At 40.6% G+C, this 12,385-nt stretch overlaps 1 protein-coding gene and 1 long non-coding RNA gene across 4 annotated transcripts in view; one reads left to right on the top strand and one right to left on the bottom strand.

The window, feature by feature from the left end:
* Nucleotides 1-5,589, bottom strand: part of LOC119147676 — a 29,060-nt gene extending 23,471 nt beyond the window's left edge. Inside the window, exons 1-2 of the long non-coding RNA XR_005104109.1 lie at nucleotides 5,322-5,589; nucleotides 2,594-2,683 (exon numbers count right to left, since the gene is read on the bottom strand). This is a non-coding gene — a long non-coding RNA (uncharacterized LOC119147676). The remainder of the gene's footprint in view (nucleotides 1-2,593; nucleotides 2,684-5,321) is intronic.
* Nucleotides 5,590-5,887: 298 nt separating this feature from the next.
* Nucleotides 5,888-12,385, top strand: part of DNAJC13 (DnaJ heat shock protein family (Hsp40) member C13) — a 55,510-nt gene continuing 49,012 nt past the window's right edge. For 2 of the 3 annotated variants that reach the window (XM_037383822.1, XM_037383821.1), the window contains exon 1: nucleotides 5,890-6,154. The gene's annotated coding sequence lies outside the window, so the exon portion shown is untranslated. Of the gene's footprint in view, nucleotides 6,155-12,385 lie in introns of all 3 variants that reach the window. The other variant, XR_005103704.1, reaches the window with a different exon arrangement.

The following is a 12,385-nucleotide window of genomic DNA, read 5'->3' as shown; positions in this document are numbered from 1 at the left end:
GATTTTTAGAGCTTGTGTAGGATAGCTGGAAATTATACACAAGAATATACAGAGAAAGAAGCATTAATGCACTTTCAACTAGTCAAATATTAGAAGCAGAAGGATGTTGTGAAAATTAATTAATATTTGTGGAGCACTCAGTGTACTGAAGAATGTCACAGAAATGTCAATATGGAAATTAATAAATTTAGAGCTTGAATAATAGAGTTGGTACAGCTTACATTAAATAAATCTTGGGCCATCAAATTGAGCAATGTGGATAGAATACAGTATTGCATACATGTTGATTGAATGAGTCCTTCGATCTTGTGGAGTGAATAAGGCAAAGTTCCCATGGAAAAAAAATGGTACATAAGTATACAACTACTTGCAAAGATAATCCTAATCTTCTGGTTGTTTTTAACTCTTAAAGTCTTCTGGTTTTACAATGTCAATATTGCATAGCTGTTTATGTGTGTAGATGTATAATATTCTAGGTTTATCTAAAAAATCCACATAACTATGATGTGGGATTATATCATATACTACATCCAGATCTGCAACACAGATCTCTGACGAGAGGACTAACAGTAACTAGCAACAGAATTAAATTGACATCCACTAGAGCATGTTAAATACACATTTGGGCATTAATTTTTTCAGCTGGAGTCATGCTGGAGCCATTGGTTCTATTTTAGCAGACTGTTGTGGGTACTGCTTTTTTTGCCCTGTCTTTTTCAGCCTGTTACTCTGCTAAGCCCTCTCTCCCTCTCCTTGCCTCTACATTTGAATCTTTCTAGCATCCTATGTTGACTAAGTTCGTATTCCTCACTGTATTCCTTAGATCAGTCCTTGTCTCCTTTCCCAGCCATTCCCAGCCTTTCCTCTCAGCTACTTGTATCATTAACAGTGTTTCCCTATGGCAGACCTAGGTGTTTCTCTCCTTACTCCTTTTACTTTCCCTCTTCTGTGAGTTCTTAGTACTAGTCTTCTTGAGGAAAAAGTCCTCTTCTCCCTACGTAAGTGCTTTTTCTGTTCATAGTCTATTTTTTTCAAATTTTCCAAAATCATAGCCTCACAGTTCTTCCTATCTTTCCCGTTCTCAGGTCTAGCCTGTTGAAGCTAACTGGTCACTCCTCCCCACTCAGCTGTTCCAAGATCTTTATCCACCCTGTGATTCCCATATGCAAAACTCACTCCTACCACATTGGCCCCAGCTAGCACCTGATCTCCAGTTCCTCTCCTATGCTCCTTCTTTTTTCCCTGAGCCCCTTGCCTTTATTACAGCCTACTCCTTCTTCAATGCCTCTCTGTGTTTTAGGCCGTTCCACTGCAAGGGCAGTGTGTCATCAGTGGGAAGACAAAAACTGGGATATCTTCTGTACCTTCTATCACAAAATTGTCCCCAATAGCCAGATATTTCAAAGAGCAGTTTACCTCAAGCAGGTTTGCAATACTAAGATGAAGTGTCCTCAGGATGAATTAAGCATTTGGAAATATTCACTGTTGTATTTTATCAAAGTTTCCACTGAACATGGGTGAACGCAGTTTTTTCAGATGTACACAACCGAGCTAAATGCAGTCAAAAGAGAAGGTATTTACAGACTTTATGAAATGGTTTCTATTTTCTTTTACATGCAATAAACAACATATTTCTCCTTTACTTTTTCCTTTGAAAAAAATATAAACACACATTTTTAAACAATGTAATTCTGTTAATAATTGTTGTGCCATTGTCCATTGCTATTAAGGCTCATGAAAAAACTCATTGTACAATGAATGACATCTGAGATATGAAGTAAATTATTACATTCACTGTACTTATGCCAGATGTACCCACATACACTAGTAAGACTGGATTGCAACTAATATTGAAACCTATCTATTGGAAGGTAAAAGAGTTAAAAGATAATACACAGATTATCTTCAAAAGACACACCAAAAATACTGAGTTATACAGGACTATAGGTAGATGAAGAGATCAAAAGTTAATCAGCAGTATTTACTGCATGTAAGTAGATGCCAAAATGAAAAGAATATCCAAACAGAAGAGAAGGGCTTGTTGTAGCCAAAAGGAATAGTATGAATATGAATACAGTTTAGCGTGAATCACTGTATTAAAGATGCTCCTTATTAATAATTCAACAAAACTCAGTAACAGTATTGTGAAGCCAATTAGCTTAGGCTGCAGTTATTATCAAGCTATTAGCTGTGACAACAAACAAATATCATTTAATGAGTCTATCAGGAAATATGGAATTATTAATAGGGAGCACCCAGAAATTACCTTTTAATTAATCTCACAGAGATTATAAATTAAATTATCAATATTATCTGCATTTATTTTTAGACAAAATATGTCAAATTACATAAAAAACTTGATTTAAGCTTTGAACTGCTGGCAAATACTCAGCATGGTCTTAATGCACCTTTGGGATGAGAAAGAGTAGAACAAAGACAGATGCAGTAATCTGGGTCTGATTCGCAGAAGGCCATCTGTGTAACCTGTGTTTTGGCATCAGCAACAAATTAGGAGTAAAAGTAACAAGATTCAGGAAAGAGGTTTTGAAAGGCATCTTACTTTATTGGTTTCAGGTAGGACTTGTACACTTACCTCCCTCTTGCCCCTTTGAAAATCTTTCTGGTATCCTCTATCAGTCAAGTCCTATAATTAGGCATCAAAGTATTATTGTTATCTGGTGACCTAAAAAATACAATTATTAAGCAGATTATCTTAATATCTCTTGATTATCCTACATTTATACTAAGCTGTAGTGTACCACTTACACACAAACTTTAAGACTGGATAGCTCCCCATCACCTTATGGCAGAAAATCAGTAGTTGGTCTGAGTGGATAGTCCTGCACCTTCCTATACTGTAAATATATCGAGTAAGAAAGTGACATAACTATTCGCAATTCTACTAGAAACCTATTTTCTTGGTAGAAAAGGAAGAGTGAAGGAGTCTCTCCTTTCTCCAGAAAGCTGACACAAAATTCTGCCCCGTCATTAGAGGCAGTACTGGGAAAAGGAGTTAACGTGTCCTTTGCTCACTGTGTGCAAGTTGGGTAGAAACTTGTTCTTTATAAACCACAACATATCCTTTTTAAAAATAATAGGAGCTCTGCTACTATCGGTTGTATTTAAAATCATCATATTTACTGCTGCTGCAGAGAATCCTTGTATAGGCCCTCTACTGTATTTTTTCTGTGGTGTGCTTGAAGAATTCAGCCATCCTAAACCACAGTCTTTCAGATTAGGTGCTGATCACAGAAATAGCCAGGGGAGTGTTAATTATTTAGTAGTGGACTGGAACTCTTCATTCCTTCCGGATTTCAATAATTGGATGGTAAGGAGAGACCTTGCTTTCTAGACTGGTGGTAGCCTGCAATCTTTTGCAAAAGACAGTATTTAAACTGACAAGGTCAGATTGACATTTGCAGTACTTCTTCACATGAAAGATCTAGAAATAACGAAAATGTGTTCACTTCTCCAAAGTGGACTGAAGCAATTTAGCATTTTATCTTTCAGGAAGGCATCAAACCCGTGCTTTTTTATTCTTATTTTAATAATGAGAATGGCTCTAATATGTTTCCTGAATGTGTGACTGGGAAAACTAAGGGTGAAACAGTACCCATGTCACAGCTAATAATAAAACTGCCATTGACGTTAATGGAGTAGGCATTTTGTCCGCTTCCTTTTTAATAGCTTTTTAAAGTAAAATTTTAAACTTTAGAATTAAAAGATTATGTTAAAAACTTTATTTTGTATTCCAGGCTTTCAACACAACTTTAGGTAAACAGAAAACGCCCTTTCTCTAAAAATATGTAGTACCACCTCATGAGAAAAAATGACCAAGAAAACTAAAATTATGTTGTCTGCACACAATCATAATTTCACACATGCTTTACAATTAAACAATTATGAAATCCTGATCTATTTTAATTTCTGAAAGTCATTTTGCCATGTTGACAATATAATTTCCAAAATTTGTTGTCCAAACTGCTAAACACACCTTTCTTGTTTGCTTTTTCTCTGAATAATAATTTCAAAAGTATTCTTTTACTTCCTCTCATATTTTCTCACTCTTGATCTGTATCTTCCCTTCCTTTTATCATTTTTCTGCATTATAAACCAAAGTTAATATCGCTACTTACACAAAATCATATCCAAAAATAGTGGTAGTTCATAAAGTAAAACAAACAGGTAAACACATAGTTTATTACTGAAATACTAGCTTGACCAAAATAAATATGCTGAAATATAATCTATGTTGTCTAATTAAAATCTGGCTATGAAAACATTGATTCCTAGTTACATCAATTTCATTATGCAAATATCATTCTTCGTTCTCAAGTAATAAACATCTAACAAGCTGTTGCTTCGCTTGTTGTTTTACCCACCTATATTAGCAACACAAAAAAAGTATTAATACAAAATACAACCCTTCTGAATAAAAAAATTCTCCAAGCCAGCTCATCAAGAACAGAAAAAAATCTCTCCAAACCCCCCCCAAAACCTCTTCCATGCACTCAGCCAAAGAAACTCTTCTGAACCATATCACCTCCTTCTGAAATTGCATTTCTGCAATTCCTAGTATGTTAATAAAACATGAAATCTTTTTTCCCCCTCAGTTCTGTGACCAAAAGTAATTTATCAGCTTCCCATAAGTAATGTTATTTTCCCATTAGCACTATTTTACAATGGTGACCCAGATTCAGAGGACTAGAGTTATCAAAAGAATGACTTATTAGTATTTAAATATCTTATGTAAAATGTAAGAGATGAAGGGTAGTTTATATGATATTAAAAAATAGCAACATACGGCCTGTGATTTTAATGTTATTTTTTCTCCAAAATAATTAGCTGCAGTTACGATCTGTTCCTCATTTCTCTCATCTGCAGACTTTAAAAGCACTACTTTACAGGAAAGGCATGGTAAGCTCACGTGTTCTTCTGAGTCACATTTCAAAATATTTATGTCAATCTAGGCATTTTAATAAGATGGTGGCAAGCTGTTACAATGCTGCTGTAGTTTATAACATCTCTGGGAAATCTTATGTTTGGTACAGAATATGGGAAGTCAACAGAGAGCTTGAAAAGTCCTGTAACAACTTCCGATGGTGGCTAGGCAACCACCTAAATCAGTGCTTCAGCAACATTAATAAGGGATTTAACATTTTTACAACCACACAAATAATATGCATAACTTAAAAGCATACTTTGCTTTTTGACTGTTCAATGTGCCTTTCATGCCCTGATGATGTACATTCTCTAACAGGAGATGGCAGGTTAGCAACATTTTGTATGCAATTAAAGCACTTCTCTCATTAGATACATACTTCTGTGATGAGCCTAAAACCAGTACCAGGCCTCAAAAATGCAGTAGCAGGATGCCGAAGGCTCGGAAACCTGGCGGTGCTGGAGATGTCCATTCTCCCAGCGCTACACAATCACAAGTCTCCAGGAGCCGGGCGCTCAGGAAACCGCCAACTAGCCCCAAACTAGTTGACCTAGTCTAGACAGACTAAACTCTTGTTAAAATACAACAGAGAGCAAGACGACGAGCTGAGCCACCCAGGGCGCCGGGCAACCCCCCAGCCCGCCTCAGGCGACACGCCACCGCCACAGCCCCAGGCACTGCCCCGACCTCTCTCCTCCCGCGCCCGCTCCCGCCACGCTCGAGCTAGAGCCCGCCCCCTGCGGGCCCCGCTCCCCGCTCCCCGCTCCTCCCTCCCCCCTCCCCGGGGCCCGCGGTGACGGGAGGCGGCACCCAGCGCCTTCGCGCCTGCGCACGGAGCCACCCCACGCTCCCCCCGCCCCGGTTCCCGGCAGGGCAGGGGGCAAGGGGCGGGAGGAAGGAAGCCAGGCGAGGCGGTGGGGCGGGCCGGGCCAGCGCGGCCGCGGGAGGCAGTATATCAGCTGACCGCGTCCCGTGACGGCCCCGGGCTTGACGGCGACTGCGTCGAGAGGGCGGTCTTGCTGCCGGAGCTAAGATGGCGGCCTCCAGAGCCAGGCTCTGAGGGAGCTGGAGAGGTGTAGCGGCTGCTGCCTGGCCAGGTGGAGGGCGAGGGGCGAGGGCTCCTCTCGGTGGCCCTTCACCCTTATTGCCGGCAGCGGCGGGAAGCGCGGTGCTGGTGGGGGCAGGTCCGGGCGGCGCAGGCTCCCCGGCCAGGTAAATCTCAGCGGCGGGGGAGGTGAGGAGGCGGTGGCGGCCGCTGCCTCCTTCCTCAGCCTCAGGCGGGACCGCTGGCACCGAGGTGCCGCTTGAGGCCGGGGGACGCGCCAGGCTGCCGGGGCTGCGTGGGGAGCGGGGGCAGGGCGGGAGGCAGCGCGCTGTGTGCCCGGGGGCAGGCGCTGCCGCGGGCGGGGGGGCGAGGGCCGCGGGGCGGGAGCAGCCGGCCGGGGCGGCCGGGATCCCTAGGTGCGGCACCTGTTTTATTACGAGCCATTCTCAAGCCCTTCTCTTCCTGCATCTCCCAGCAGAGGAGAATCTGGGCTTTACTCTATCCACAGCCTGGCTGGTGCTTCACTGAACGTGCTCTGCACCTGATGCAGCTTTTTTAGCCGTGGGGCAGAATTTGTCCTCTTTCCCACATGAGTACTAGCGTGTCCGTTCAGAAAAGATGTGTTATATTTTCTCCTCCTGGCCTCAGATGAAAATATACTTATCATGAGATGCTTTGGGAAATAATTTATGAAGAGTGGGAGAGGTGAGGAGGAGACTTGCTGTCACAGAGATGACATTTTATTTCTTTTTTGAGTGGTAATAGTATGCCTGGAAAGCATGAACAGAACCAAATGTATCTTTCAGAAAAGCTACCCTTAACGTGCTTATTTTTCAAACAGTTTTTTGATTTCTCTGATGGATGCTTTTTCACTTGCTTTTTGTTTTCTGACAGTCAAAGCAGGTAGGCATGCTGAATGGTTTTCTGTCTGCAGTGAGCTGCCAACAGTGTTCAGGATAGATTTCCCTGTCGGGTGGTGTGGAGCATGCACCTTTTGGTAGCTGTACCTGTACTGAGGGCCAAGCACTGGACTGTACAAATTTTGTTTGAGGATGTGTGTGTTTCTTTCAGCTTAGTGCCCTTAGGCCAAAGGAATGTTTGAGCATGCTGCTTGGGGGAAACGGGCATATAAGTTTATTTGGAGTATTGCTATTAATGCACTTATTCTCAGCTCTGTGGCTGCTTTTGAAGTTAATTGAAATGTATTTTCCCTTTTTCTCTTGTGTCCTTTCACAAATAAGATCTATGGCAGTCAGTCTGAGAAGGTGAAGCTGAGTAGATAGCTGCTTTGTTTCCTGTTACTTAGTACTGATTAAATAATACTGTATTTAAGAAAATATTCCTTGTTTTGGAACTCAAGTTACCAGAAGCTGAAGCCTCTTCTTGATTATTAGAAGGTTGCCTACATAGGCCACTTGCATGTAGTGAGATATGTAGAAAAGGAAGAAGGCTGTTGAAGGAACTGCCAGTGACTCAAGATACATCTTGGAATTGACTTAAGAAGATGCTGTTCAGACAGTCTGCCGTGGCTTAGTTCAAAATAACAGGACCGGTATTATAGATGTAAAAACTATGCTTGGCTCTAGCCTGCTTCAGTTTGTAGATATGCGTCTTGGTCTAATCCCAGCCTGCTATAGGCAACCAAGTGCCAGAACTCTTAACCAGAAATGAGACTCCTTTCCATTATTACTGACTCTTCCCCCCTCCCCCCAATTGCAACAGATTTCTAAGTGTTTGGAGACTCAGACCTGAGTATCTGTCCCTGTGTAATATAGTCTTTCCAGGAACTTTATCTTGTATTTCAGCCTTGCTGGAGTACAGTTCTAAAAAGACTTTGTTTCTTATGTATCACTTGCTCCTCTGGGGGTCATGTGGTATTTTTCACAGTTTCCAAACACATATCGTCCTGAGGGACTGAATCACTGAGCACTTCCAGATTTTAAGTGGTATGCTGGGTATTGGTCTTAAGGGCCAATCTGTGCTTCAGACTGAGCAAATAACTTTTCTTTTAACTTGTGTTTGAGCCTCAGTAAATGAAGATTAGTGAATTAATAAAGTAATCCTTCAGCTGGCATTCAACTGTGTCTTGGAAGTGTTAACCTCAACTGTTTAACCTCTCAATTTGCTTCCAAAAAAACTACTCTTATGCCAAAAAAACCCATAACAATTGTCCTACCTCATTAATAAAACTTAAAGTAGAGCAATATTCTGAGGAAATATTACAGTAAGGTTAAACTATGTCTGAAAGGATGACTTTTTTCTTTTCCCTGATTAGTAAATGAACCTTTTTGTTCTGATATTCACCTGTCTAGCTGGTGAATCAGATTGGTTCATTGGTACAGCAGAATGCTAATGTAGACGGAAAAGAGAAATAACAAGCATGGAAGATACCAGTCCTCAGTGGGGGAAACTGAACAGTCAGATGAAGGATGGATACTACTGTCATCAGCATCATTTCTGGTAGTAGTAAAGTTGAAATTCTCAGCCTGTCTGCATCCTGGACCAACTAAAGGCAGCAATGAGGCAGGCTGCACGAATCCTCTTCTAAGGATCTGGTGGATCTCAACTCTTTCTACTCTTAGAAAAAGGGCTGTGAGTTTCTGCACAACAGATCAAGAAATCTGGGTTTCCACAGCTAATTGGGCTGTAGTGCTTTAAGAGTACTGTTTAGGGAATAGGGGAAAAGTTTAGTGTTTGTTAGAAAGCATCTGTCTGAGGCAAAACTCTGCCAGTTGGTGCACACAGCAGTGGAAGAAGCAGATGAAACCTAGACAGCTAAAACATTTTGGTGCAGAAAAACTCATTTATTTAAATAACGCTTTTAAAGCTACAGATGAGTAGATGACTGGAAATCAGGCTCCAGACCTCTAAGCTGAAAGGTAGGTATGTAGAACCACAGATTAACAGAACCTTGGGGCTTTTTTCAGTGCTTTACTCTCTTTCCAGTTGGTCCCTGGGTTTATCTTACTGGTATGGCTTTGCTCTCTCAGAAAAGACACACTTGAGCTTGATCTGAGTGTCTGTCTCTGTGTAGTATAGACTTTCCAGGAACTTTACCTTGTATTTTAACCTTGCTAGAATAAGATTTTTTTTAAAAAAAAGAAATGTGAGTTTATCGGCATTTCTCTTCCTCTTTCCCGCAAGAAATCTCTGTTTCTAATCAGCATTTCTCTTCCTCCTCCCCCAGTGGAAGAGAATAATAATCCTATGTGGGGCTCTGAAGTGCTACTGCAGCATAAGGCAAACCTTCTGTGAAACATACGGAAGCTTTGTAATTGTAGAGGAATAATATGATCAGGAAAAAAAGTCAAACTGAATTCTGCTCTAAACTTTGAACCCATGTTCAGACTTCTGACTTTATTTAAACTAAGGGACACTTATGTATAATTACAGCTATGCCTGTTGGCTTGATGCCTCCAAGGTCACAGCTTTGTTTCTAACTCTGCAAGTGTTACTTTGAGACTGACTTGTTTCTGTTTCCTGAAATAGCTTCTGTTTTCCCACATGATAATTTTGTCTGAAGAAAGTGAAATCCCAGAAAAGTGAACGCAAGTTGAACACAGCTTGTATAATATACCTATTCAGGTAGCTGGCAGTAGTTCAGGCCCTTTAATTTTAGGGGTTCCTACTTCTGGTATGTGTAGCACATGTGGTAAGTAGAAAATGTGGTTTCAACTCTTTCCCCAAAAAGTTGTTTCATTGCTGCTTACGGTACCACATGAACCAAATTGGAGAGTATTGCTGAACTTCTGTCTATGAAAAAGCTAATTAAAATATCCAGGTATTAGGGGAGTGCTTTAGTTAAGCTCCCAATAGAAGTTGTGAATTGTAGACAATGTTTTGCCTGCAGGAACTTCAGATTACTTGACTACTTTGCATTCAGCATGCTTGCACTCTCTCTCAACCAGATGAAACATGTCTATAAACTGCTCCTTTCAAAGTACTTGTTGCCTCTACTGCAATGGAAGTAGAACAACTGAAACAGGTGTTTCTCTAGTATTAAGCCTTTGAGAGTCGTGAGTATGGGGATATCCAATGGTTGTGCTGTAAAATGTTTGAAATAACATCTGAAGTTATTTTCTATTATTGGTTACCTCAGGACACTAAGATGATAATAAAAATTGGGGTCTTACTCTGGATACTTTTATGAGTGAAGTAAAGAATATAACTCAATTTTTGTGAAGTCAGTAAAGTTTTAAAATGTTTTCTTAATACAGGAAGAAGATGTAAAAGTGACAATGTTCTATTGTTTTTGGAAATTGATAGGACTAAGCAGGCTGCTATAGCTTACACTGGCAATATGGCTAAACTTGATTAATCATAAAACCTGATGTGCTCTGCAAAGTCAGTGGTTGCACTGTCTCAGGTAATAAAATTACAGTGTATCATACTGTAGAGAGTATAGTAAAAGTGATGCCACATTGATTCTGCCAGAATGAGTGAAGGAAGGTAACTTCTTGGTTTCTTCTAAAATGTCTTTGTCATGAACTATTTTATCTTGCTCTTGCTGCAGAACCAAGGACAACTGAAAAATGATTGCTGGACTTCAACATAGCAGCTCAGAACACTGGGCTATTGTTAGCCTTGTTCTCAAACTGCGGGAAGATGTGTACAAGAATTAATTGTTATTAGGTTTTGGCATGTATTGCCTCTGTGCTAGTCTTCTCAGTGGGAGAGATAGTTACAATCACTGTCCAGAAGCACAGTGAGTGAAGCATCAAAGCTTAGTGACTTTAGTAGTTTTAATCTAAACAGAAAAGCATTGTGGTGAATTTGTCAGTTCCACTGCATGTACAATACTTCATGTGTCAGTAGTCTGAATCGTAGATAGTGGTGCTAAAATTAATGGAAGCTGCTAGTAGTTCATAAATGAGTGTTTCTTGGTTCAGTATTGTTAAGATGTTTGCAAGTGTGAAAACATCCTGCTTTAAATACTCTAAAGCAGGTGGTGTTCAGGTCTGGGAGATTTAATAGAGCTGGTCAGAGGACCGGTATTGGTGAAACTGGAATTACAGATAAATAGATCTTATAATCCCAAACTTAGTGGACTAGTCTTATAAACCTTTTATTTTTATTAATACATTAGTCAATGTCAAGAAAATGGCTTAAAAAGGGAGGTATGAAGATTGAGTATCTTGTAGAGGAATGAAGCTGGGTTAATTAACATTGATAGTATACAGCTGTGGGTTTCAGGGGCGGCGCGTTGGCCGATGTAGATGAGGTGCAGCTGTGGCTGGTTCTGTTAAGTGGTTGAGAGACAATGAAGAGAGAGCAGCCGAGGAAGAAGCAAGAGAGAGCAGGCCCTGGATGAAGCGAGACAGGGAGAAGGCAGCAGAGGGACTGGTGTGAAGAGTGTGTTGATATGAGATGGTGAAAGACCTTGTTGCAGCCGGCTCGTTTGGAGAGTGCTGCAACAGTATCTGGCTCTTCATTCTGAAAAATAACTTTAAAACACATCAGATCTAAAGTGTCCTACTATACAGTAAGATCTGTGTAGTTTGAACAGTGTACTGTTCTGATGCTTATCTGTGGCAATAATAATACAGTATAGTTCTTATAACTGAGCAAAATGGAGAACTTCAGGAATAATGCTGTTGGATATCTTACCCTCATGAAATTTTATTTCCAAAAACCGGATTTAGAGAATTTAGCTTGTCACAAGTCAGTGGGATATTAACTCTGAAAACGTGACTCGAAGATTGAGTCATTGAAATACGTAAATACTGCTTTTCTCTTTTTTTCCAGAGGCAGTACCACAAGTTCTTTTCAGTAGGTAGTGATGGTTGTGCTGGTTTTTCACCCGAGGGAAGGAATTCTCAAGTTCATTTCAGTCAGGCTATCCATTCTTCATGTTTGTGACTACATAACTGCTACAGTCTCTGCCCAGAAAGAAAATAGCCTGAAGTTGCAGAGGGTAGAAATTAGCAATGAGCTAATGTTACAGGTCATCCGTCCTAAAATGAGAGATCTTCCTTTGCCAAACCAAGTGGTTAGCTGAATGTATAAAGATAACTGGAGTTGTAGTCTAACTTTTAGTGGGGTGCTGACTGGGATTGGATTACTTTAGTGTTGCTTCAGGCAAGCTATGAATATGAATTCTTGCACATTAGTTTGTGTGTGATGTTTTGGGGATGCTACCACATTTAAGGGTGTGATCCTGAGAGTAGTACCAGTCTGCAGTCAGGAGCAGGGGAACTTGTTTTGACACATTCGGAAATAAAACCAATGCTGTAGCAGTAAGCTTGAGTGACAGCTTTGCTCTTGCAGCTTAGTTAGGGTATGTCTACTTAAGTGCCTTGTATATGTAATAAAGCAAAGTGAAAAGGAAAAGCAACTCAACATGCATCCATTTTACTCATGGAAGGTTGTGTGTAGTGTTCAGAAGCATTCCTTGGAAC

The sequence above is a fragment of the Falco rusticolus genome, chromosome 4 (assembly GCF_015220075.1).
Source record: "Falco rusticolus isolate bFalRus1 chromosome 4, bFalRus1.pri, whole genome shotgun sequence".
NCBI lineage: Eukaryota > Metazoa > Chordata > Aves > Falconiformes > Falconidae > Falco > Falco rusticolus.
Note: the sequence above shows the minus strand (reverse complement) of the source record. Positions and strands in the feature narration are given on the sequence as shown.